Source organism: Notolepis coatsorum, assembly GCF_963971535.1.
Source record: "Notolepis coatsorum genome assembly, chromosome: 17".
Taxonomy (NCBI): domain Eukaryota; kingdom Metazoa; phylum Chordata; class Actinopteri; order Aulopiformes; family Paralepididae; genus Notolepis; species Notolepis coatsorum.
This window is the reverse complement of record NC_140181.1, coordinates 104,359,667-104,387,359: the sequence shown is the minus strand read 5'-3', so window position 1 is coordinate 104,387,359 and position 27,693 is coordinate 104,359,667. Positions and strand designations below refer to the sequence as shown.

The window sequence follows — 27,693 nt, the reverse complement described above, 5'->3', positions numbered from 1 at the left end:
AAGGAATGTGAATCACTACCCACTTTCAAAACCACTCTCAAAGAGCACCTACGAGAGACTGTAATTCGAAACTGGCCCCTGTAAATGTCCTAACGCAACCCCCTCCAATGTACAATAAATGTCCTATTAAACCCAATAATACACAAGACCCTCTTCTTGGGACCAAGTGGTTTAGTCGATAATCCAATGTACAGTTACCCCACCCCGCCTACCCAACCCCCCCACCTCCAATGTACAGTTTCCACCCCACCCCACCTACCCAACCCCCTCCTACCAACCTCCTTCCTACCAACCTCCTCCAATGTACAGTTTCTTTGTCGAATGTATATACTCTCTTTTTTAGACTCTTGTATCAAAAACAGTACTGTATTTGTAAATCTGGCATGTCATAAATGTATAGATGTAAGCACTATCTGTATTGTCATGTATGTCATATATATGTTATGAATTGAAAATGGGGGACCCTGATGTAAACAAGACGAAAGTCTTTCTCTTGTCTGCATCCCCTTAACAATTGTGTGTATTGAGCTGTACTGTATTGTACCCATTCTGCAATCTGTAAATAAAGTTTTCAATCAATCGATAGTATCTGGGAACAACTGAATCTTCAAACTCCAGTAGGTGGCGGTAATGCACCAAAACGGTTTGCCAACCGCCATAATAAAAACAAGAAGAAGGAACTTCATACGTCATCATGTTTTGGTAGCAGAGCTGTTTTCACAGCATTGGTGTAAAGTACATGTAAAGGTATGACAAGTTATAAGAAGTTGTGAAGTTGAACGCACTATGTACAAAAAAGATATTGCATTTGGAGGTAAGCTTCAATGATTACATGTTGTGTCTCAAGAGTATATCTTCAGTAGCTAACGCTAGTAGCTTGCTACCGTTAGCTAAGATGCTCTGCTGATTGCATTGTCTGCAGCCATGATGGTTAGCCGTGGCTAGGTTAGCCCTACATTAAAACCAGTAGTGGCATAAAGCCATCGTTTCTGTGTTTCGAATGAATGAACAGATTGCAGAATGGGTACAATACAGTACAGCTCAATACACAATTGTTACGGGGATTGCAGACCAGAGAAAGACTTTCGTCTTGTTTACATCAGGTTCCCCCATTTTCAATTCATCATAACATATATGACATACAGGTAGACAATACTACATCTTAGACGTTATGACATACCAGATCTACAAACATACAGTACTGTTTATGAGTACAAAAATAGTCTAAAAAGAGAGTATATACATTTGAGGGGGAAGAAACTACATTGGAGGTAGGTGGGGTGGGACTAATAGTATACTATTAGTTTACTATACCTTATAATTTCCACTTAAAATGGGGCAGGATATCCATCAAATCCGATACCTTAACAGAGGTTTCCGAGTGCTCAAACCTTCTTGATGGAAGCCAAAATTATCCTTCTCCATTTCCCCATGAAAACGTAGGTTTGTTTGCAGCCAGCAGATTGGATTATATTCCAATTTATTGTCATTAAACTGCACAAATGCAGTACAACGAAAGTAAGTTTGGCATCTAAACAGACCGCAATTGTTACCGTAAAGTGTAATAGCAATATACAGTGTATAGATGATTATAAGAAAACAAAAAAGCATATTTTATAAATTTTACTCCAGGAAAGACTTGAAGTAGAATCTGAAAATGCCCAATTGTTGACATAGGCCTACATGTCCCTGTGAATTCCATGTGTACTAGACGGTTTCTGGTGTAATAACTGAAACTTTCTTTCCTCTCTCTTTGTTAGACGTCCATCACGGGTGCAGCATCATGATGTTGTGATGATTGGAGCTGGTTCCCCATCTGCCAGAGTAAGTGTGTGTGGTAAATAATAATAATAACAACTTGGATTCATATAGCGCATTTCAAGAAACCCAAGGGCGCTTTACAGGCAACAAGAAAAATACATAAGGAATAAACAAAATAAATAATAAGAATAAATAGAGAAATAGAGTACGGACCGGGATTCACATTTCGTATGTTATGTATACTAGAATGTATACTAGAATACATAACATACGAAATGTGAATCCCGGTCCGTACTCTATTATTATTATCTCATTCTTAGGCCTATTCTATTCTTATTCTTAGGTCATTTGTTTTGTTATTCTTATTTGTGACTTTGTTCTGTCTAAATGTTTACTGTGAGCGATTTGTAGTGTCAAATTTCCCTCGGGATGATTAAAGTATTTCTATTCTATAAATGACAGGGAGACAGTTAACACATCCAGCGCCGGAAACGCTTTAAAGCGTTATTGCCCGCCATGCGCATTCTGCCAATAACGCTGTGCAGCGATTTTGAGATCAATATTTAATTTTTTCGCCATGGCATTCATAATTCATATATACACCCGCAACGCTCCAGCTGGACCCTAAAGGTGAAGGCAACGACGGCTCAATACCGCCGCCTGGTGGATGGTCGGGCGAGTTACACTCGCCGACAGGATATGGGGGCTGTGCGTCGATTAAATTCATCCGGCCGTCAGATATTGTTGCATGACTCCCGACAGACACAATGTACATAATGGTTTGCTTTCTAAACTTAATACTCGATATGGTTTCGGTGTTTATTGCGACATACAAACCGGAAATGGACCTAGGCGATCGACGTTCTATACTTGGGATCTTTCACCGCCAGTCTCATCGGCGCACGGTAAGAGGACACTAACGTTATTTTCAACCCAATTGTGAGTTTCCTTGTTTGCAAACCATCTGATCAATATATCCACCCATACTACATAAAGCAGTTGTTACTGATGATCTGGGAATTATAAACGACCCCCCCCCCCCCCCCCCCCTTTCCTCCACGCATGATGAAGCATAACGTATACCGATCATATACAGTTTAATTTTTTAATATAGCGTGTATAGGGGGGAAACGGCAATCGATAATCTATATATGCGTTTAGGCCTATAACTCACGTTCTAGGAATTACTGCAGAAAACGATAAAAACATACTTATATTCTAAAAGGTATTTTTGTATGAATGAAAAAGTATAACGTTCCCACATCCTGAACGATAGATAATCGATGTTGCCATAGTAATGTCGATATAGCAATACAATTTAAAAAGTTATAGCCCTGCAAAGAAGGTGAGCCACTCCATAGACTTATAGCGCTGGCAGAGAGGGTACAATGATGGGTACAATGCCCGGTGGGCAATGTGTTAAGTTAGAGAGTTGTAATTCAATCATAGTTGAGGATGGTAGAGTTTTTCTTGATATCACATTCACACTGAAAGTGATTTGACTTTACAACTGCAAATGCATGCACTGTCCAACAATGTTTAAAACAGAGTTATATGGTTCCTCAGTGCAAGGGTTAAAATTATGCGATTATGTGCATCACTTTAAAACATCCTGTATGGAGCTCATATATCTATCTACTGCATGGTGGTATTGACAGTGATGGTAATTACAATTGTCTTTTTAATAAAAAAGGGAATCTAATATGAGTGAAGGACACGCTGAACCCATCATCATCCTGTGTGTGAGGGTATCCAAGCACCAGCAGTTACACTAATTATGGGGCCGGCACGCTGGACGCCACCACGAGCAGCCTGAAGCACTGGGGATTGGCAGCCAGTTTCCTTTCGGCACAGATTTACAGATTAGACCATTAACCCTTTCACTGCCACACTACAGGTTAACCCTTTACTATCACAATACCGACGGTTCTGCAGCATTTTAGTGATTGTCATGAGTTCAATTCTGAACATCATTATTATTTTTATTATGTTTTTGGTAGATATTTTATTGTTTCTTTTTGAGCAGTCCGGTAGAGAGAGGAAGTATGGGAGGATAGATGGGGGAAGACATTCGGCAAAGGTCGCCGGGTCCGGGACCGGGAGTCGAACTCGGGACGGCCGTGTTGCACCGCAGTGCTGTACGTGGTGCGCCCTGGCGCCCCCAATTCTGAACATTTCTGACGGTCCTTTTCTTCTTTTTTCTCTTCCCAGTCAACTGAATTGCGTATGAGCAGCTGATGATGACATCTGGAGCTGAGACAACAGGAAGTACTCTTCAAAGGAGTTGAGTGATGGATGCTGTTGGGAGGGACGTCAACTTGCTCAGCCAAGGTTTGGAAGTAAAAGGAGTCACGGACGGCATAGACCACGAGTACATTTGGGAGCGCCGCATTCAGGAAGGCGCGGTCTCTTTCCCAGACTGTGCTCAAATAGGTTTAGATTTTGATGTTGCACACAAACGAAAGGAAAAACTGGATGTGGAACTGCTGACAAATGGCATAGTACTTGATATATGTGACTTTGCTAAAGCAGCTAATAAAGCTGAGAGGTACTTCATTTGCGAAATCCTAGAATACAACTTTGATCTAGGCATCAATGATGACATTCAGCGCGGTGAGTTTGCGACATGCGTCCACGAAAGTGCAACGGTCATGAAGGACACTATGAAAAATGACCTTAAGCAGAGGCAGGAAGTCTTTGTGCTTCCTGATCCAATGACGTCATTAACATTGAGCAGTGAATTGAGTCTTGCCAGAGAGTGTCATGGCGAGCCACAGGAAATCTCTGAGGAATCTGGAATCTCAGCAGAAGGCAGCAGAAACGGTGATGTGAACCTGATCTCAGAGTTTATCAAGGCTGACGCTAATGGAGAACTGAATAGTGAAGCAATAATCCACAAACCAAGAGAGCTAAAACTCAACTGTGATCTCTACCCTTTCTGTGCAAAAATGTTAGAGTTTATCAAGGCTGACGCTAATGGAGAACTGAATAGTGAAGCAATAATCCACAAACCAAGAGAGCTAAAACTCAACTGTGATCTCTACCCTTTCTGTGCAAAAATTGGTCTGGATCTTGACATCAGACCGAAAGGCAAGCCCAAACTACATCTAGATTTGTTAACCAAGGGTGTGATGAATGAATTGTTTGATTTCGCCAAAGTGTTGTCGGGAAGTTTCTATGAGATCGTTTTCGATGTGCTGGAGCACAATTTTGATCTAGATCTCCAAAGTGGTGAAGCCAAAGCACACGATGCTAGAAAGAAAATAAGACTGGTTCTAGGAAAGGAAGAAAGGCTATGTTCAGGTCTCCAAGAGTTGAGAGATGCGTTCCGTAAGGAAAGTCTTTCATTTGAGAACATTCCAACAAACATGAGTAAGGTGGAAGCGTGTACGGCCCCCAGTCATCAAAGACTAAATGCAATTACAGGAAGGCAGTTAGATCTAAGGAATAATCAGGAAGAAACTCAGAGCTCAGAAATGAGATGCTCCTCAGAAACAACCATGGCAACAGAGACGGGGCCCAGATTACTGCATGTAAAAAAGGAAGATGATGAGATATCAATTTCTTGTGAAGCCCCCGCTGTCCTTCCCCTATTGTCTAATACTTCTGCTGAAAGTCACAAAGAGGATCAGCGTGTTGCCTCAGATTTGAAACGAAGGCGATATTACACAAATGAACAAGTTTCAGAACCGTTTCCTGAGGAGACAGACACAGATGTGTACATGGATACAGAGACGGCCAGCAATCATGACGATGTCCAAAAATCGAAAACAAAACAGAAAATGTTGTGGAGTCGTCGTTCTGCTCGCTCCAAAGAAATCCTCTCGGTGTCTAAAGGTAAAAGTGACCCATATGGCCATTGCAGGAAAGCAGGTCTAGATTTCAATGTGGGATCTGGGAGGAAGCAGAGTCTTGATCCCCAGCTAATGACATATGGTGTTGTAATTGAGATTTCTAAATTTGCCACACAAATGGTCAAGGCTCACAGGTTTTTCACAGAGATTCTAGAAAACAATTTTAACATACGTTTTCACAATGATGAGCAACGAATAAACGTTCGTTTACACGCTTGGAGTAAAGCAAAGCGAGTGATTGGTATAACTGGGCCAAGGGCGAGAAAGGTTTTTGAACTTCCTAAGATTAAGGAGGAGGCTTATTCAGATTCACAACTGATCAAGGAGGATGCGGCTTATTCAGGTTCACAACTGATTAAGGAAGAAGAGGCTTATCCAGATTCACAACCATCCTTAACCAGGACACAAACAAGAATGGAACCCTACCCCTTCTGTCGTGAGATTGGGCTCAATCTTCATGCAGTTGAAAGCCGTAAAATAGACAAACTAAGTTTGTGCTTATTGAACAATGGGGTAGTGAATGAAATAGCCACTTTTGCTAAGGGCTTAGCTGGATCGCGTTTGCAGATTGTCCATGAAATCCTGGAGCACAATTTTGATCTTGATCTGCAAAGTGGGAAAACAGAACTTGCTAAACGCATTATGTCAAATACGCAGTATTTGACATTGCGGAACAAGTGTCGGTATAGGAGTCTCTCAGAAAAGGAACAATGGCTTAACACTCCCGTCCCAATGAATAGTGTGAGAAGAAAAGCTCCTCAAACATCACCGCCAGAAAGCACTAGACTGAAAGAGGTGTTGAAAAAACGAAGGTTGGTCATGGAGAGGAAGAAAGAAAGACCCATAGTGGCTAATGGAAATAGGTTGAAATACACTGCAAAGGCAGTCAAACAAGGCTGTGAAGAACAATGTGGCAGCCACAATACACAAAGCTCTGCTGATGCATACTGGCAAAGACCAGTCCAAGATTCAGATGTTTGTGTGACTAAACCGTCTGATCAGCACTATTGTAGCATGGAGACAGAATCACAAAACGCAAGACAAACTGACATGATGAACACTTCAGTAAAACAGGAAGCCATGTATACAGAACAGAGCTTTCCTCCGCAGAGTACAGTGACCTCTCTTGGTTCAGCCAGGCCTTTCCAAGAACACTGTTCTGCCGACAAAACACCAGACTCTGACCACACAAGCTGCCGGGGTGAAGACGGAGCATCACACCCAGAGAGACAAGTAGACATTTGCAGAAAGATTATTCATGACATTGTTACGAATGAAGGGACCACACAGCGATATTACACAAACGAAGAACAAGTTTCAGAACCGTTTTCTGAGGAGACAGACACAGATGTGTACATAGATACAGAGACGGCCAGCAATCATGACGATGTCCAAAAAGCGAAAACAAAACAGAAAATGTTGTGGAGTCATCGTTCTGCTCGCTCCAAAGAAATCCTCTCGTTGTCTAAAGGTAATAGTGACTCATATGTCCATTGCAGGAAAGCAGGTCTAGATTTCAATGTGGGATCTGGGAGGAAGCAGAGTCTTGATCCCCAGCTAATGACATATGGTGTTGTAATTGAGATTTCTAAATTTGCCACACAAATGGTCAAGGCTCACAGGTTTTTCACAGAGATTCTAGAAAACAATTTTAACATAAGTTTTCACAATGATGAGCAACGAAAAACCTTCCCGTTACAAGCTTGGCGTAAAGCAAAGCAAGTGATTGGTATAACTGGGCCAAGGGCGAGAGAGGTTTTTGAACTTCCTAAGATTAAGGAGGAGGCTTATTCAGATTCACAACCATCCTTAACCAGGACACAAACAAGAATGGAACCCTACCCCTTCTGTCGTGAGATTGGGCTCAATCTTCATGCAGTTGAAAGACGTAAAATAGACAAACTAAGTTTGTGCTTATTGACCAATGGGGTAGTGAATGAAATAGCCACTTTTGCTAAGGGCTTAGCTGGATCGCGTTTGCAGATTGTCCATGAAATCCTGGAGCACAATTTTGATCTTGATCTGCAAAGTGGGAAAACGGAACTTGCTAAACACATTACGGCAAATATAAGGAGAGCCAGATTGTGGAACAAGTTTCATAGTGTCTCAGAAAAGGAACAATGTCTTAACACTCCCGTCCCAATGACTAGTGTGAGAAGAAATGCTCCTCAAACAACACCGCCAGAAAGCACTCATCAAACAACACCGCCAGAAAGCACTAGACTGAAAGAGGTTTTGAAAAAACGAAGGTTGGACATGGAGACGGAGAAAGAAAGACGCATAGTGGCTAATGGAAATAGGTGGACCAAGACATATCTGAAAAAGCGGTTCCCTCTTTGTGAGAGAATAGGTTTGGAGCTTGTTGTAAAATCGGAAGTGAAATCAAAACTTGACTCATCTTTACTGACCAGGGGCATTGTGGTTGAGATTGATAAATTCATTAGAGTTAATAAATTCATTAAAGTTAACCCATCTATTGGTGGCAAATACAATTACTATTACTCTGAATCTCTGAATCTCTATAGAATCCTAGATTATAACTTTGATCTCAGTTCACAAAACCACAGGCGTAATGCGTTTATCTCTGATCTTGAAAAGCAAGTGCAAGCAGTGGTGCATAATAAACTGGGAAGGACGAATGGGAATGAAAACATAGTGTTTCCATTACCTTTGAAATACACTGCAAAGGCAGTCAAACAAGGCTGTGAAGAACAATGTGGCAGCCACAGTACACAAAGCTCTGCTGATGCATACTGGCAAAGACCAGTCCAAGATTCAGATGTTTGTGTGACTAAACCGTCTGATCAGCACTATTGGAGCATGGAGACAGAATCACAAAACACAAGACAAAGTGACATGATGAACACTTCAGTAAAACAGGAAGCCATGTATACAGAACAGTATACAGTGTATACAGTTCCTCCGCAGAGTACAGTGTCTTTCCTTTTTTTAGCCAGGCCTTTCCAAGAACACGGTTCTGCTGACAAAACACCAGACTCTGACCACACTTACTGCCGGCGTGAAGACGGAGCATCACACCCAGAGAGACAAGTAGACATTTGCAGAAAGATTATTCATGACATTGTTACGAATGAAGGGACCACACCACAGAGGGAGATATTTCACAGACTAGCAGATATCTTCAGCGATGGCACAGGAACAGACAAGGACTTCAAACAAATCCTTGACAAATACAAATCTGAAATCCTGCCAGGGTTGGTAAAGGAATACGGGAACCTCAGTCCCACTCAGCAGATGAAGGTTTCTAAAGTGAATACAAGTATACTTAGGGCTGCACGATTAATCGATTTTTAATCGAAATCGCGATTTGGAATGATGCAATTATCAAATCGCAAAAAAAATAAAAATCGCAAATCTTATTTTTTTTTCTTTGTTTAACCAGGAAGTCCCATTGAGATACAAGATCGGTTTGGGAGAGGGAGGTAAGGGGTTTTAGATTGTGTGTTGTGAAGTTTAGACTTCAGTGAGGGAGAGAAAAGTACAGAAAAAAAGGTACCGTTGGGTACCAGTATCGATTCCCAGGTAAAAAGAAACATTTTCAGGCTCTGTGTCCCGAAAAGACCCATGCGTAGGCCAGATGCAAGCCACATTTTACAATAAACCTCTGTGTGGCTGCTTAAATATTTGTTTATTATAATCGCAAATTTAATCGCAATCGCAATATCTGTCAGAAAAATCGCAATTAGATTATTTCCCAAAATCGTGCAGCCCTACTAGTGTGGTATACATTTGATCAGTGGTTTGGCTCACCAGTCTAAGATGACACTTGAGCTTTGGGAGAAGATGATTTCTGGAGAATCAAAGTTTGCTCTCCACATGAACAATGGGGTGCCAGAAGTAGTGTCTAGAACAGAGCTTTTGGTGAGGAATTTGTGTGAGTTTGCCAAAAAAAACGGTGTGTACAATGGATGGTAAACCTGTTCACTTCAGAGACTTTTTGACAGATAGAGGACAGTTTGAGGACATCCCGTTGACTGCGACCAGAGAAAATGGCATCAGTGGATTGTTTAAGGACGCAGCAGAAGTTTACAGCATCTGTGACGAGTTAGTTGAATACACCAGTAACCATGTGATGAACCATGGATTCTTGGGAACAGCTACTGCAGATTTGGAGGTTCAGCATTTGAAAGCAGGCTGCAGAGCTCTGGGTCTCGTTTCCAAGCTCATCATCGATCCTCTCTGGAAATCCCTCACATCTTAGGAAAACCTGCTGGAGATGGAAATGCGCTACGGTACCAAACTCTCATCTCCAAGCTGATAGAATGGCAAGAGGACGGACGAGACATGGTAGAAGGAATGGCTTTAGTCTCTGGAAGAAAAACAAGTGTCCCTCTTTCGAGAACTACATTAATCACTGATTAATAATATCAGAATTCACTGCGACCCTGCAAACATTACTTTGGAACTGTCTGAATGTGAACTTGGGTCTAAACGTCTACCAGGGACAGAGGTCTTCCATTTTTATTAGATTTTCCATTTTTAACTCCATTCAGATTAGGTTACTCAACAATATTACTACTATTATTACACCCGCACGCTGTCTGTCTGTCCGCACCAGCTATGGCCCTTACAGATGGATGAAACTTTGCACATAGGCTGACAGCAGGCCAATGCCCTGAATTCTAGTTTCTCGTTTTTCAACAAATATTTTATTTGAATTAATTTCCATCATTGTCCATTGAAATCAATATTGAGATTAAACAAACGCACAAGGGCACCTAGACTCCTGTAATCAGCGTTTCTTCCCCCAGCAAATTTGGCCAAACAAGATGGCTGATCTGGGCAGAATGTCTGGGCAGAGCACACATTGTCACTACACTATTCTACATGGTCTCCAGGGAAGGAGACTACAAGTCAAACACAAATGCTAATTTAAGAGACAAATAGCAGCTGTAGAATTGGATGTGGTGCATTATCAGGTGTGCCATTATGTTTCATAAACGCACGTTCCAGTGTCAGTGAATGCGCAGACAGTGGTTCCAAGGACATGCAGGCAGAGGAGTTACTTTCATGGCAGGGATGAAATATAACCGAATAACAAATGTTCATTGTAAAGTGTACATAGCTGACGTTACCCATGGGTGGGCATCTTGAGTGCCCTTTTAGTTGTTATTGGTATTTTTATTCATTTTATTATCCTTTTTTTTTAATTTATTTTAATTACAAATGCCACACCTATTTTCTTCTCAAATATTTTATTTTATAGTTTGTAAATAGGAGCAATAAGAATCCTCTTAACTGTATTCAGATAAATTACCCACAATATTAGTACTATTATTTTGTATTGTTTTATTGTTGTTATTCTTGTAATTGTGTAATAAATTCAGTTTTGATTAATTTGTATCTATTTATTTTCTGTGTTCTGCTTCATGTTATTTGTCTACTCCATCCTGCTCTCTCTCATCCCCTACTCCATCCAGTTCTCTCTCTCTCTCATCCCCTACTCCATCCTGCTCTCTCTCATCCCCTACTCCATCCTGCTCTCTCTCATCCCCTACTCCATCCTGCTCTCTCATATCCTACTCCATCCTGCTCTCTCTCATCTCCTACTCCATCCTGCTCTCTCTCTCATCCCCTACTACACCCTGCTCTCTCTCATCCCCTACTCCATCCAGCTCTCTCTCTCACTCATCATCCCCTACTCCATCTTGCTCTCTCTCTCACTCATCCCCTAAGGCTTAGACCATCCACCAATATGGTACAGTTGCTATTCTTGGTTGCCCCAGAAAATAGAATCACTTCTTCTCCTCCTCGTTGTCTTACCACCACCATCTGATTAACCCGAACCCCCCCCCCCCCCTCCTAATGTACAGTTTCCTCCCCCTCGTATGTATATATTTTCTGTTAGGATCTCTGTTTAACAGTACTGTATATTTGCATATCTTGTATGTCACAAATGTAACCGTACCGGATCTCCTCTCTGGTAAACAAGAATTCCCTGAAGACTCTGGCAGGAGCACTCATTCAAGGGTACTACGACTATGCTTGCACCTCATGGTACCAAAGCACCTCAAAGGCGCTAAGAACAAGATTACAAACATCACAAAACAAACTAGTCAGACTACTACTTGACCTTACCCCTAGAACCCACCTCACCCCTGCACACTTTGACAACCTAGGATGGCATAGAGTAGACGACAGAGTACAGCAACTTGCAATGGGCCTGGTCTACAAGATACACTATACGACTAAGGTACCCATGTACATGTCAAGATACTTCCCAAAGGTCAGTGAATACCACGACCACAACACCAGAGGAAGCTCAACAAATCATGTTAAACCCAGATTCGGCTCAAACAAGGGACTAAACACGTTTTGCAATTATGCCACATCAATGTCGAACGCCCTACCCAAAGCTGTAAAGGAATGTGAATCCCTACCCACATTCAAAACCGCTCTTAAAGAGCACCTACGGGAGGCTGCAATTCGAAACTGGCCACCGTAAATGTCCAAACCCCCCACCCCCTCCTAATAGACAGTCCCACCCCCCCCCCCCCCCCCAACCACCTCCAATGTACAGTTTTCCCCCACCTACCCAACCTCCTCCAATGTACAGTTTCTTCCCCCTCAAATACTCTCTTTTTGTACTGTATATTTGTAGATCTGGTATGTCATAAATGTCTAGATGTAACAATACTGTACCTGTATGTCATGTATGTCATAAATGTTATGATGAATTGAAAATGGGGGACCCTGATGTAAACAAGACGAAAGTCTTTCTCTGGTCTGCATCCCCTTAACAATTGTGTGTATTGAGCTGTACTGTATTGTACCCATTCTGCAATCTGTTAATAACATTTTCATCAAATTTTCATCAATACTAAACAACATGGCCCCCCTAAGAACCACCAGGGTAAAAAATCGCGCTGAGCCATGGATGCACACTGAAATACTGACCGCTATGAAAGCCAGAGACAAAAAATGCTCTGAGTTTCGTAAAAGTCAGTCAAAGCTTACCAAAAGCACGAGCAGTGAACTCCAAGACCACGTGACTGAACTCAAACAAGAAAGAAACAGACTAAGAAATGACGTAAACTCCATGATCAAAACTGCTAAAAAAAATTTCATCAATGACAAAACCGAGGAAAACAAAAATAAACCACGTGAACTTTGGAAATTACTCAACAATCAACTAGGCTGCAGTAAAAAACTCAAAACCAGGTTCTCAAACATAAACATAAAGACGGACAACACGCTCATCACAGACAAGCTGGATGTAGCCAATTACTTAAACACTTTCCTCACAAACATAGCCACAACACTGGTAAACAAACTACCCTCCCACTCAGGGCAGTATGGGGTAGAACACATAGTAGCATACTACAAGAACCTAGGCGTCCACAAAGACGACTTCAAACTGGAAATAGTAACTACAGATGAGGTACTCAAAAAACTGAGCGCCCTCCAACCAAACAAGGCCACTGGCCATGACAACATCCCCTCCAAATTCCTCAGAGACTCAGCAGCAGCCATCACCCCAGTCATCACACACATAATAAACCTCTCCATAAAACAGGGACACGTCCCCAAGGACTTCAAAATTGCGAGAGTAACACCCCTGCACAAAAAGGGCAGCAAATTAGACCCGGGTAACTACCGCCCTGTTTCTATCCTTACATCCATCTCGAAAGTCATGGAAAAAATAGTATACGAACAGATCGAAAAGTACCTCGCGGAAAAAAATCTAATCTACGAATTCCAATCTGGCTTCAGAACATCCCACTCCACTGACACATGCCTTCTCTACTTGAACGACCACATCAAACAAGAGGTGGACGCGGGCAAATACTGCGGCATGGTCATGCTGGACCTACAAAAGGCCTTCGACACTGTCAATCACACCATTCTGATTGACAAGCTAAAAGCAATTGGTTTTGATAGTTTATCAGTGAGCTGGATACAATCCTACCTGGAGGGGAGGGAACAGATGGTGGAAGTAAACGGTACACTATCCCCCCCCCTCACAGTGAGCTGTGGTGTTCCACAAGGAAGCATACTAGGACCGCTACTATTCCTAATTTATGCAAATGACATGTCGTCAGCTTGTGACTGCAACTTGTTCCTGTTTGCGGACGACTCAGCCCTGCTGGTCTCTGACAAGAACAAGTTACAGGTTGAAAAAGCCCTCAGCTCGGAACTAGGCAAAATCTGCATATGGCTCGCCGACAACAAACTATCATTACACATGGGCAAAACAGAGTCCATTCTCTTCGGTTCAAATAACAAACTCAGCAAGACCGACGGCTTCTCGGTTACAGTGGGTGACAATATTATCACAAGGAAAGATGAAATTACCTACCTGGGTTCCATCCTAGAGGCTAATCTTTCCTGTGACAAAATGGCATCCAATGTAATAAAAAAAGTCAACCAACGAACGCGATTCTTGTACCGGATCTCCTCTCTGGTAAACAAGAATACCCTGAAGACTCTAGCAGGAGCACTCATTCAAGGGTACTACGACTATGCTTGCACCTCATGGTACCAAAGCACCTCAAAGGCACTAAAAAACAAATTACAAACATCTCAAAACAAGCTAGTCAGACTACTACTTGACCTGACTCCTAGAACCCACCTCACCCCTGCCCACTTTGACAACCTAGGATGGCTTAGAGTAGACGACAGAGTACAGCAACTTGCAATGGGCCTGGTCTACAAGATACACTACGCGACCAAGGTACCCATGTACATGTCAAAATACTTCCCAAAGGTCAGTGAATACCACGATCACAACACCAGAGGGAGCTCCACAAATCATGTAAAACCCAGATTCGGATCAAACAAGGGACTAAACACGTTTCGCAATTATGCCACATCAATGTGGAACGCCCTGCCTAAAGCTGTAAAGGAATGTGAATCACTACCCACCTTCAAAAACACTCAAAAAACACCTACGTGAGACTGCAATTCGAAACTGGCCCCTACAAATGTCCTAACCTAGTTGTACAGTAAATGACCAAGTAAGGCTTTGTCAATATTCAAATGTACAGTGTAAAATGTGTGTGTGTCCCCTTCCCAACCCCCCCCCCCCCCCCCCCCACCTCCAATGTACAGCCCTCACCCAACCCACCCAACCCCACCCCACCCAACCAACCTCCTCCAATGTACAGTTTCTATGCCAAATGTATATACACTCCTTTTCTGGACACTTTTGTATCACAAACGGTACTGTATTTGCAAATCTGATATGTCATAAATGTATAGATGTAGCAGTACTGTCTATCTGTATGTCATGAATGTCATATATGTTATGATGAATTGAAAATGGGGGACCCTGATGTAAACAAGTCGAAAGTCTTTCTCTGGTCTGCATCCCCTTAACAATTGTATGTATTGAGCTGTACTGTACCCATTCTGCAATCTGTTAATAAACTTTTCAATCAATCAATCAATGGACAAGCTGATCGAGCTGGGTCTGAGCTCCGCTCTGAGCGCCTGGATACTGGACTTTCTGAGTGAAAGGCCCCAGGCGGTCAGGGTGGGGGGTCAGACCTCCAACACCATCACCCTGAGCATCGGGTCCCCCCAGGGCTGTGTTCTGAGCCCCCTGCTGTACTCACTATACACACATGACTGTGTGGCCAAGTTCAGCTCCAACTCCATAGTGAAGTTTGCGGACGACACAGTGGTGGTGGGGCTGATCTCGGACAACGACGAGAAGGCCTACCGGGAGGAGGTTGAGGTACTGGAACGCTGGTGCCAGGACAACAGCCTGCTCCTGAACATTGGTAAAACCAAGGAGCTGATCGTGGATTATAGGAGAGGACAGCAGGAGACACACACACCACTGAGGATTAACAGGGCTACCGTGGACGGGGTGAGCAGCTTTAAGTACCTGGGGGTCCACATCGCAGAGGATCTGACATGGACAACACACATAGACTCAGTTGTAAAAAAGGCGAAGCAATGCCTCTACCACCTGAGACAGTTAAGGAAGTTCAGAGTATCTGGGAAGATACTCCAGTCCTTCTACTCCGGAGCTGTAGAGAGCATCTTGACTGGAAACATTACTGCCTGTATGGAAACAGCACGGCACAGGACAAGAAGGCCCTACAGAGAGTGGTGCGCTCAGCCGAGCGTACCACGGGTATTGCACTACCACCCCTGCAGGTTCTATACAACAAGAGGTGCAAATCCAGAGCCTGCAGAATAATGAAAGACCCACACCACCCCAACAACAGCCTGTTCATGCTGCTCAGGTCAGGCAGACGCCTGCGAACACCAGCAGCTAGGACAGAGAGACTTCGGCTCAGCTTCTTCCCCCAGGCCATCAGAGCCCTGAACACTGAACTCTCCACACACAAGCACACATGAGCACACGCACAACACACTCACTGTACATGCTCACACACTAGCAGCCACTTTAACATGAGCACTTATGGCCACCAAGAAGGGTCACTTTAAAAATAGTATAGTATAACCGCGGGCTGTCTTAAATACTTCGAAGCTTCGAAGCTTCGTTCGATGGCACAAGCTTCGAATATTAAAAAAAAATCGAAGTTAAAAAAAGAAGAAAAAAAAACGAATTATATTTTTTTCAGTTTTTTTTTTTTTCAAATTTTTTATTTTTAAAAAAAATTTACTTCGGTGTGTGTGCATGGGGCCATTGGGTGGGGCCGGGGGACAAATACACTGGAGGAAAGTAACCCAGCTCAGCACTGCCCAAATTATATCATCACTATTGCCTGTTTGAAGGATATCATCCTCAAACACATATACACCACCTACACGCCTATTCTCAGTCCTTGCCCCACAATGGTGGAATGAACTACCCACCCCAGTTAGGACAGCCGAATCCCATCCAATCTTCTTCACGCACTTCTTCAACCATTATCTGAAATAAAATTTAAAAAATAAAATAAAATAAATCTAACCCTAACTAACCTTACTGTCATGCACTTGTCCTAATAAACTAACCTACACTGTAACACGCAACACTTTGATGAATATTGTTACTCAGCTGATAGAGTTGTATCCTTCCTGATGACCTGTCGTACAGAACTTGTAAGTCGCTTTGGATAAAAGCGTCGGCTAAATGACTAAATGTAAATGTGAATGTAAATGCCTTGTAGAATTCCACACATAAGAAAGAAAGATACTGGGATGAATAAACAAAATAGGAAATAAAATGTAGAAATGCATGCAATACATAAATAAATATGAATCTCGGGGCGGCTACGTGGCGTAGTGGGCAAGGCGCTCGCCACGAATGACAGACGTTGGGCTTGCCTGTTCGAGCCCAGCGCTCCACATTGCTTTCAGTTTAGCTGGTCGTTCATACTAATACACATTGGCCGTATTAGGGGGTGGGAAACTGATGGGTGGGGATCGGGCGTTGTGGACAGCGACTCCTACAGGTCGGTTGGTGCGCCTGCGCAGTAGAATCAGGACGTGTCGGGGGCAGCGTGAGCCTCCCACGCGTTACTCCTCGCCACTGAGAGATCGAGCTGCGCAGGTGAAAAGATGCGACTGCTGTTACCTCAAGTACCGGAGGGGACTTGTGCTATGTATGACTTAGTCCACATTGCAGCCGGCTTGTGGGAGGCAAGAAACGGCGTTCGTGACAGGGGAGGGTTGAATTGGATGATACGAAATTGGGATGGGAGAAAATATAGAAAATGGGAGAAAAAGTGGATAAAAAAATAAAAAAAATATGAATCTCCATATATGAAATAGAACATTTAGATAAGGTGCTACTGAGATGTTTTGGTGAGTTCTTTGTTTTTTTGTGGAAGTAGCCCTTCTTAAAAATGCATGAACATTCACTGATAATTGGTCTGTAGTGGAGTCTACAAGGTCTACATTGCCGGACCATGTAGAATCCGGACCTTGTAGACTGACATAATTCTGTGCATAGTTTAGTCTACACAGGCCATATTTCAAATAATCAAAATCTTACTTCATTCATCTTAAACATTCTTGATTTGGGGGATTGGTAGTTCCCATGAAATCTGAAGTTCAAACGACAACAGCGATCCACCTTGAATTAAATCACACTGTGTTGGCTGCGTCACAGTCACGAAAGGGGCTACTTAATTCATTAATCCAATCCACTTTATTTATAGAGCACATTTAAAAACAACAACGTTTACCAAAGTGCTGTACAAGTCCCACAACATAAGATAAAAAAAAAATTATATAAAAATTAAAAAAATTTAATTAATTTTTTTAATTCGAAGCTTCGAATTAAAATCGAAGCTCGGCCCCGAAGCTTCGATTGCCAGAAAAAAATTCGAAGGTCAGCCCTAATAGCCGGAGACTGTATAAATTAGCATGTACAGAAAGACACTACCAAAGGACCCAGTATGTCCTCCATGCTCTGTAAATAACTTATGTACATATACTGATATGCCCTAACATGTTACTAGTTTATTGCACAATGTTACTTGTTTATTGCACAATGTTGATTCTATTATATGTTATTTGCACATCGTTGCGGGCAAGACCACCCGCATTTCATTGTATACTTGTATGCTGTGACAAATAAATCTCTTGACTTGACTTGACTCATCCGTAGCTAACAGTGTATTGCACTATCACAGGACCTAGCATGTCTTACCATGCTCTGTAAAAACTCATGTACATATACCGATATGCCCTACTTTGATTACTTGTATTATTGCACAATGTCGTTCTATTGGATTCTTATTATATTCTTAATATTGTATTATGCACAATCGTTGCGGGCAAGACCCCCTGCATTTCACTGTATACTTGTATGCCGTGACAAATAAAACTCTTGACTTGACTTGAATCAATCAATCTTTCTCCTATCTTATATTACATGAAATGTAAAAGGCATTTATTTAGAAATTCCACAGTAAAACCCTTTTGACTGGGCGTCTAAGGCCCTCTGCTGTCTTTTAGAAGCAGAATGATCGTACTCTGTAACCTAACCTAGACACCAGAGGGAGCTCCACAAATTATGTTAAACCCAGATTCGGCTCAAACAAGGGACTAAACAAGTTTCGCAATTATCCCACATCAATGTGGAATGCCCTATAACAGCTGTAATGGAATGTGAATCACTACCCACTTTCAAAACCACTCAAAGAGCACCTACGAGAGACTGCAATTTGTAACTGGCCCCTGTAAATGTCCTAACGCAACCCCCTCCAATGTACAATAAATGTCCTATTAAACCCAATAATACACGAGACCCTCTTCTTGGGACCAAGTGTTTTAGTCGATAATCCAATGTACAGTTACCCCACCCCGCCTACCCAACCCCACCACCTCCAATCTACAGTTTCCCCCCCACCTACCCAACCCCCTCCAATGTACAGTTTCTTTGTTGAATGTATATACTGTTTTTTAGACTCTTCTTGTATCAAAAACAGTACTGTATTTGTAAATCTGGTATGTCATAGATGTAAGCAGTACTGTCTATCTGTATGTCGTGTATGTCATATATGTTATGAATTGAAAATGGGGGACCCTGATGTAAACGAGACGAAAGTCTTTCTCTGGTCTGCATCCCTTTAACAATTGTGTGTATTGATCTGTACTGTATTGTACCCATTCTGCAATCTGTAAATAAAGTTATCAATCAATCAATTGATAGTATCTGGGAACAACTGAATCTTCAAACTCCAGTAGGTGGCGGTAATGCACCAAAACGGTTTGCCAACCGCAACAATAAAAACAAGAAGAACGAACTTCATACGTCGTCAATCATGTTTTGGTAGCAGAGCTGTTTTCACAGCATTGGTGTAAAGTACATGTAAAGGTATTACAAGTTATAAGAAGTTGAACGCACTATATAGAAAAAATACATTGCATTTGGAGGTAAGCTTCAATGATTACATGTGTCAAGAGTATATCTTCAGTAGCTAACGCTAGTAGCTTGCTACCGTTAGCCTAAGATGCTCGCCTGATTGCATTGTCTGCAGCCATGATGGTTAGCCGTGGCTAGGTTCAAGTCAAGTTTTGATTGATTGAAAAGTTTATTAACATATTGCAGAATGGGTACAGTACAGTACAGCTCAATACATACAATTGTTAAGGGGATGCAGACCAGAGAAAGACTTTCGTCTTGTTTACATCAGGGTCCCCCATTTTCAATTCATCATATGACACACGACATACAGATACAGTACTGCTACATCTATACATTTATGACATACCAGATTTGCAAATACAGTACTGTTTGTGATACAAAAAGTGTCCAGAAAAAGTGTATACATTTGACATAGAAACTGTACATTGGAGGAGGTTGGGTGGGTGGGGCTGTACATTGGAATACTGACAAAGCCATACTTGGTCTTTACTGTACAACTGGGTTAGGACATTTGTAGGGGCCAGTTTCGAATTGCAGTCTCCCGTAGGTGTTCTTTGAGAGTGTTTTTGAAAGTGGGTAGTGATTCACATTCCCTACCCAAAGCTGTAAACACTACAGCTTTGGGTAGGGCGTTCCACATTGATGTGGCATAATTGCGAAACGTGTTTAGTCACTTGTTTGAGCAGAATCTGGGTTTAACATGATTTGTGCAGCTCCCTCTGGTGTTGTGATCGTGGTATTCACTGACCTTTGGGAATTATTGCGGGTTCTTGCCCGCAACTATGTGCATAATACAATATTAGTAATATATAATAGAATCCAATAGAACGACATTGTGCAATAAAACAAGGTTAGCCCTACATTAAAAACATTAGTGGCATAAAGCCATCGTTTCTGTGTTTGATGAATGAAAACTTTATTAACAGATTGCAGAATGGGTACAATACAGTACAGCTCAATACACAGAATTGTTAAGGGGATGCAGACCAGGGAAATACTTTCGTCTTGTTTACATCAGGGTCCCCCATTTTCAATTCATAGGGACATACATGACATACAGGTATATAGTGCTGTTTCGAATTATTTACTTTGTTATTGGTTCAATGTTTCGTGCACGCTAGTGTAACGGATATGTGCCGCGATAGTGTGACTACGGCACATAGAAGTGTGTAAAACTCACTCCCCAGAGGCAGATAAACCGAGCGCTTAGAGGGGAATTCCCTTCTTGGCGCAGCGGTTTGCTATACTGGCCCCGGAGCAGACGCTCGGGGTTCGACTCCCACTCGAGGCACGGTCGAATTTCGTGACGGGTACTAGGGCTAGGACGTACCCGTTATACTGGTGCCGTGACCCGGATGCCTTGGGTGGTGTGAGTTTAGGGGGGGGTGAATGTAACGGATATGTGCCCCGATAGTGTGACTACGGCACATAGAAGTGTGTAAAACTCACTCCCCAGAGGCAGATAAACCGAGCGCGGAATTCCCTTCTTGGCGCAGCGGTTTGCTATACTGGCCCCGGAGCAGACGCTCGGGGTTCGACTCCCACTCGAGGCACGGTCGAATTTCGTGACGGGTACTAGGACGTACCCGTTATACTAGCTCGGACCGTGGCAATAGATGTTACAAATGGTGCACACATTGCCTTACAAACGAGTATACCGGTAGTATACTATTAGTTTACTATACCTTATAATTTCCACTTAAAATGGGGCAGGATATCCATCAAATCTGATACTTTAACAGAGGTTTAATTCTGAGTGCTCAAACCTTCTTGATGGAAGCCAAAATTATCCTCCATTTCCCCATGAAAACGTAGGTTTGTTTGCAGCCAGCAGATTGGATTATGTTCCAATTTATTGTCATTAAACTGCACAAATACAGTACAACGAAAGTAAGTTTGGCATCTAAACAGAGTGCAATTTTTACCGTAAAGTGTAATAGCAATATACAGTGTATAGATGATTATATTAAAAGAAAACAAAAAAGCATATTTTATAGATTTTACTCCAGGAAAGACTTGAAGTATAATCTGAAAATGCCCAATTGTTGACATAGGCCTACATGTCCCTGTGAATTCCATGTGTACTCGACGGTTTCTGGTGTAATAACTGAAACTTTCTTTCCACCCTCTTTGTTAGACGTCCATCACGGGTGCAGCATCATGATGTTGTGATGATTGGAGCTGGTTCCCCATCTGCCAGAGTAAGTGTGTGGTAAATAATAATAATAATAACAACTTGGATTCATATAGCGCATTTCAAGAAACCCAAGGGCGCTTTACAGGCAACAAGAAAAATACATAAGGAATAAACAAAATAAATAATAATATAGAGTACGGACCGCGATTCACATTTCGTATGTTATGTATACTAGAATACATAACATACATTACGAAATGTGAATCCCGGTCCGTACTCTATTATTATTATCTCATTCTTAGGCCTATTCTATTCTTATTCTTAGGTAATTTGTTTTGTTATTTTTACTTGTGACTTTATTCCGTCTAAATGTTTAATGTGTCAAATTTCCCTCGGGATGATTAAAGTATTTCTATTCTATTCTATAAATGACAGGGAGACGGTTAAGTTAGAGAGTTGTAATTCAATCATAGTTGAGGATGGTAGAGTTTTTCTTGATATCACATTCACACTGAAAGTGATTTGACTTTACAACTGCAAATGCATGCACTGTCCAACAATGTTTAAAACAGAGTTATATGGTTCCTCAGTGCAAGGGTTAAATTATGCGATTATGTGCATCACTTTAAAACATCCTGTAAGGAGCTCATATATCTACTGCATGGTGGTATTGACAGTGATGGTAATTACAAATTTCTTTTAAATAAAAACGGAATCTAATATGAGTGAAGGACACGCTGAACCCATCATCATCCTGTGTGTGAGGGTATCCAAGCAGCAGCAGTTACACTAATATGGGGCCGGCAGACTGGACGCCACCACGAGCAGCCTGAAGCACTGCCAAAGCACGGGGGATTGGCAGCCAGTTTCCTTTCGGCACAGATTTACAGATTAGACCAGGGGTGTCAAACTCATTTTCACAGAGGGCCACATCAGCATTATGGTTGCCCTCAAAGGGCCAAAGACCGTATAAATGTTAATGTAATGTAAAATAAATGTAGCTACACATTTACATATTGTTAAACATGGTGTTTCTGTATTTATTACTTATTCAAGTTATACATATTCATTTGCATAAATGTAAAAATATGTTAGCTTATGTTATTTTAACAAATAATTTTAGTTTATCAGAACCCCATATTACTCCACCAATCAATGATCAAACCATTCAAGTAAATAACAAAGAAGAATATCATCAAATACAAGCTATGACATTAAGTTTGTTCAAAACCTTTTTGTCACAGTCAAGAGGGGCAGAACTAACAACTGTGAGCTGCAAAGAACACGTGGGACAGATGTAGCAGATGTTACAAAAACAAATGGCTGCACACAACCTTGCAGAGGCCATACATCCAACTAATGGAAGATAGTTTAATTAACTTTAATTAACAGATTGCAGAATGGGTACAGTACAGCTCAATACACACAATTGTTAAGGGGATGCAGACCAGTGAAAGACTTTCGACTTGTTTACATCAGGGTCCCCCATTTTCAATTCGTAATGAAATTGCTATTATGTGTCTGCATGAACACACAACTGTAACTGTACTCAAAAATAACAAAATAAGGGTTGTCTCAGTTCACAACTATATTGGTCAAGTTTTGGGTGGGACTTGTTTGCGTCCCTACAGCTTCTTATTCAATTGAGCGAGATGCTCGGTTATGTCACACAGCCAGTTTGCATCTGACAGTTCAGACAATATTTCTTTAACCCTTTGTTACCTATTCCGCCTGGATCTTTTTTGTATTTTGGGCTGTAAAATTGTCAAAGAATGTCTGAGGAGTAAGTGCTTTTGGCTTTTTTCCTTTGTTACCTCAGATGTTCAACATACATGTATGTGTAAGAATGTGTAATAACTAAGGCTGTCAAAGTTAAAGCTTTATTAACACATTAACCCACAATTATTTTAACACTGCTATTTTTTAACCCAATATTAATGTAAACATTTTTTTTTTTTTTTTTATCTGAGCTCTTGGGGGGCCACATCAAATGACGTGGCGGGCCGGATTTGGCCCGCGGGCCGTGAGTTTGACACCTATGGATTAGACCATTAACACCCAGCTGCACCACATCCAAGAGTTATCAAGCTCTTGGTTTCTAATTTAACCCGTGATAAATATCGGCGCTACCCGTGACAGTGGAGCAGACTGTCGCGTGGGAGAACCACCGCTGGTGTGAACAGCTAGGTCGTACTCCTCGCACGAGAAATTCCGTTTGTGGTGCTTCGTGACGCTTCGGCTCTTGTCTGTTCCCGGCATTAGTCGGATGTCAAAAGGACCGTCTGTTCTGCAGCATTTTAGTGATTGTCATGAGTTCAATTCTGAACATTATTATTATTTTTATTATTATTATTATTATGTTTTTGGTAGATATTTTATTGTTTCTTTTTGGGCAGTCTGGTAGAGAAAGAGAGGAAGTATGGGAGGATAGATGGGGGAAGACATTCGGCAAAGGTCGCCGGGTGGTGTCTATTCGAAACCCAAACGGTGCATGCTTCCGCGTTCGCGTTTTGCGCTCTGATTGGCCACTGACCTACGCTAGTTTTGCCCCCCCCCCCCCCCCCCCCGGTATGAGCGTAGAAATAATGCGTGGAGAGCGGAGAGCGAGCCTCGCACACACGCACTTCGAAATGGGTATCACAGTAGTACGCCCTACTGTAGAACATGACATATTAGCATGACATCTGATTTATTAATGCCAATACTAGGGACAAACGCAATTGGCACAAGTGTAAATCATGGATTAGTCACTCAGTTTTAACATCCGCCGACTTAGCTCACCTCGTTCGTCTGCTGCCTGTGGATCCTATGGTCACAAGTTCAAATCACTCTTGGTTAAACATTTTTTTTTGGAGCCTATGGTCACAAGCAATGTTCCCTCTAATTTCTTTTCGGTCTGAGCAAACGCTCAAACCTCCTGAGCAGACATCAGCAACTACTGAGTAACATACATCACCTGCCGATTAACCGGTTAGTTGATAAGCGGCGGTTTGGAAAAAATCTGAGAATCTTAATTTCCCTCAATGTCTAGAGCTGCCGCGGTATTGCTGTTTTCCTTACCGCACAAATTTGCGAAATATTTCCTACCGCTGCGGTAATAACCGCACACACACACACACACACAAAAAAAAAGTTTGAATGCATTTTTTTTTGTAGTCTACTCTTTATAGCATATAGCCTGCCTCTAGTCTAAATGTCTATCTTTAGAGGATGACTTTGCAGCATGAATATTGTTTGGGATTCGGCAAGCACGCATTCGTTAAAAGTGAAACACGGATTCGAAGTATCCCCTCTGTGTCGCGGGCAGGTTACCCCCCGACCCTTTCTTCTTCTTATTATTATTATAACGTTACTACTTATGATTACAAAGGCATTCGTTTTGTGGCATTACGTTATATAGTTACACGTTCGTATTTACCGGACCATAGCAAGGCACAAGCGTTACTCAATTCATATCTCAGTTCCTTTCTTTGCTCAGAACGTGCAGAGTTGTACCCATTCTGCGGTCTGTTAATAAAGTTTTCAATCAGACAAGTGTATAGAACGAAGGGCTTTTATTATAACATTTCGTTGCAGTAAAATCATTATGCCTCGTTCCCTGAGGAGCGACGGTACGTCGGTAATCCACTCCGGTCTCCGGTGGGAGCTAACGTATATTAGCCGTGTTGTGACTGAGCTCTGATCAATGGCTGAGATTCAGGAAGTAAAAGCACTGCAAGACGATCCAACGTGTGAAGCGTCTCTCTTCTGACCAATCAGTGGTCTGCAATGTTTCACATGACTTTTCTGGTACCCAATAGGGTCGCTTGGAACCTCGATAGAGGAGTAGGGTATATCTGCAGAGCCGCAAACCCAACGAGAGAAGGGTATTTTATTATTATAAAAAAAAACAGCGGTGACGCGGTATTCAGCCTACTCTTGCGGTGGGCGTGATGTAACAGCGATACCGCGGTAATGCGGTAATCGCGGCAGCTCTATGTCTAACATGAAAATCTATAAATGTTGCTGATACACAGAGAAATAATACAAAAAGGCATATTATATTCCTTAATCAAATATTTATTTGACCATTGATTGACGATACAGAGCAAAGTCCTTACTTTGGCGGCGGCGGTGTGAGTCATGTCACTAACTTTTGTCTTTTTAGGAGGCTGACTCGTCATTATTTTATTAAGTGAATTATAATGCGACTTCAAGGGTGACCATATTGTGATTTTATTTAAAGGAGGACACTGCCTTCAGCCTCAAGATACTTAATGATACTCAAAGTTTACTCAAAGATGCCTTATCATTATAATATATTTAAAGTATGCCTCCTCTGTATGAGTGCATCACAATGCCAAAGACGTCACTTCCGACTGAGAGAAAGTCGCGCGAGTTTGGTTGCTGCTAGCAACGGAGTTTGTTTGTTGTTTTGGTGTGTATTCTTATCGACTAAAACTGACAGGATACTCAAAGCCAAGCGAAAATGGGACCAAAGAAAAGTGAGGAAGTTGACGAGATTAAAAGATCTCTCGATTTTCTGGCGGAGGAGGTCTCGGATGTCAAACGACAACAGAAAGCCATCCTCGAATTAGTAGAGGAGGTAAAGGCTCTGAGGCTGCAGAACGATGAGAAAGACCAGAAAATGAATTTTCTGGAGAAGAGTGGAGGACCTGGAGCAATACACCAGGATGAATGACATTATTGTCACTGGGCTCCAAATCAAACCCCGGTCATACGCTCGGGCGGTGACAGCTGTCAATGGGGATGGGCCGAGTGCGCTGGATTCAAACTCTGTGGAGCAACAAGTGGCTGCCTTCCTTCAGTCCAAGGGGATTGAGCTGGACTGCAATAACATCGAGGCTTGCCACCCACTGCCCCGAAGAAACGGCAATGACAAACAGGCCATCATAATGCGGTTTGTAAACAGAAAGAACAAAATTGCACTACTGAAACAAGGAAAAAAATTGAGGGGATCAAACGTCTTTATGAATGAGCATCTTACAAAGCGCAACGGCGACATCGCCAAACAGGCCCGATACATGAGGAAGCAGAAATTAATTCAATCTACATGGACCTCTAGCTGCAAAGTATTCATCAAGCTGAATGGACCACCGGAGGAGGCCAAAGTGCTACTCATCAGAAACATGGAGGAGCTGGACAAATACCAATAAACATCATGACGGGACTGTAAGGTAATAGAGACACGACACAATTACACAACTTACAACCATGACGCATAGGCCTACGGAAATAACCAATTCACCTACATCTGGAGATGATGTGGATTTGACACAGTGGATTCTTGAACACGAAAAAATTAAACTCAAAACATTTGAATACACTGAGCACAATCTACAGGATATAGAAAATGATATTGACCCAGACAATAATCTATTCTTCAACATCAACGACAACTGCTGCTACTATACTGAAGATCAGTACAACAGGACAATTAAGACAGTTAACAAACTATCAATAATTCACTTCAATTCAAGAAGTCTGTACGCAAACTTTAACAGCATTAAGGAATACTTAAACCAGTTTACACAACCATTTAACATAATTGCCATTTCAGAAACTTGGATGAACGAGGAAAAGGGAATGGATTTTGAAATGGTCGGATATGAACTCAACTATATGAACAGAAAAAATAAGAGTGGAGGAGGAGTGGCTGTGTATGTGGATAATAACTTGAATTATAAGATTGTAGAAAAAATGACAAATGTGATTGATAATTTATTAGAATGTATAACAATAGAAATATGTGTAGAAAAAAAGAAAAATATAATTGTGAGCTGTATATATAGAGCACCAGGTTCGAATATTGAAGTTTTCAAGGACTGGATGGAAGAAATGTATATAAACAATAATCAAAAGGCTATTTTCATCTGTGGGGATTTTAACATTGATCTTTTAAATCCAAACAAACATAAAATGACTGAGGAATTCATCAACACATTGTATAGTTTGAGCCTTTATCCAAAAATCACAAGACCCAGCCGAATCACATCCCATTGTGCCACTCTGATAGACAATATATTTACGAACATTATAGAAAACAATACAGTGAGTGGATTACTAATAAATGACATCAGCGACCATTTACCAGTTTTTACAGTTTATGACAACAACTACACAGAAAACAAGCAGGACAATAA

The 27,693-nt window shown here is 41.8% G+C and overlaps 1 protein-coding gene and 1 long non-coding RNA gene across 2 annotated transcripts in view; one reads left to right on the top strand and one right to left on the bottom strand.

Annotated features, from left to right (window-relative positions):
* The window catches only part of cacna1fa (calcium channel, voltage-dependent, L type, alpha 1F subunit a), a gene marked incomplete at its 3' end in the record, with an annotated part of 242,326 nt that overhangs the window by 100,224 nt on the left and 114,409 nt on the right, over nucleotides 1-27,693 (bottom strand).
* Nucleotides 677-10,918, top strand: LOC311244577. The gene is made up of 3 exons (XR_014620705.1): nucleotides 677-747; nucleotides 1,761-1,824; nucleotides 3,973-10,918. It is a non-coding gene; the product is annotated as an uncharacterized lncRNA (long non-coding RNA).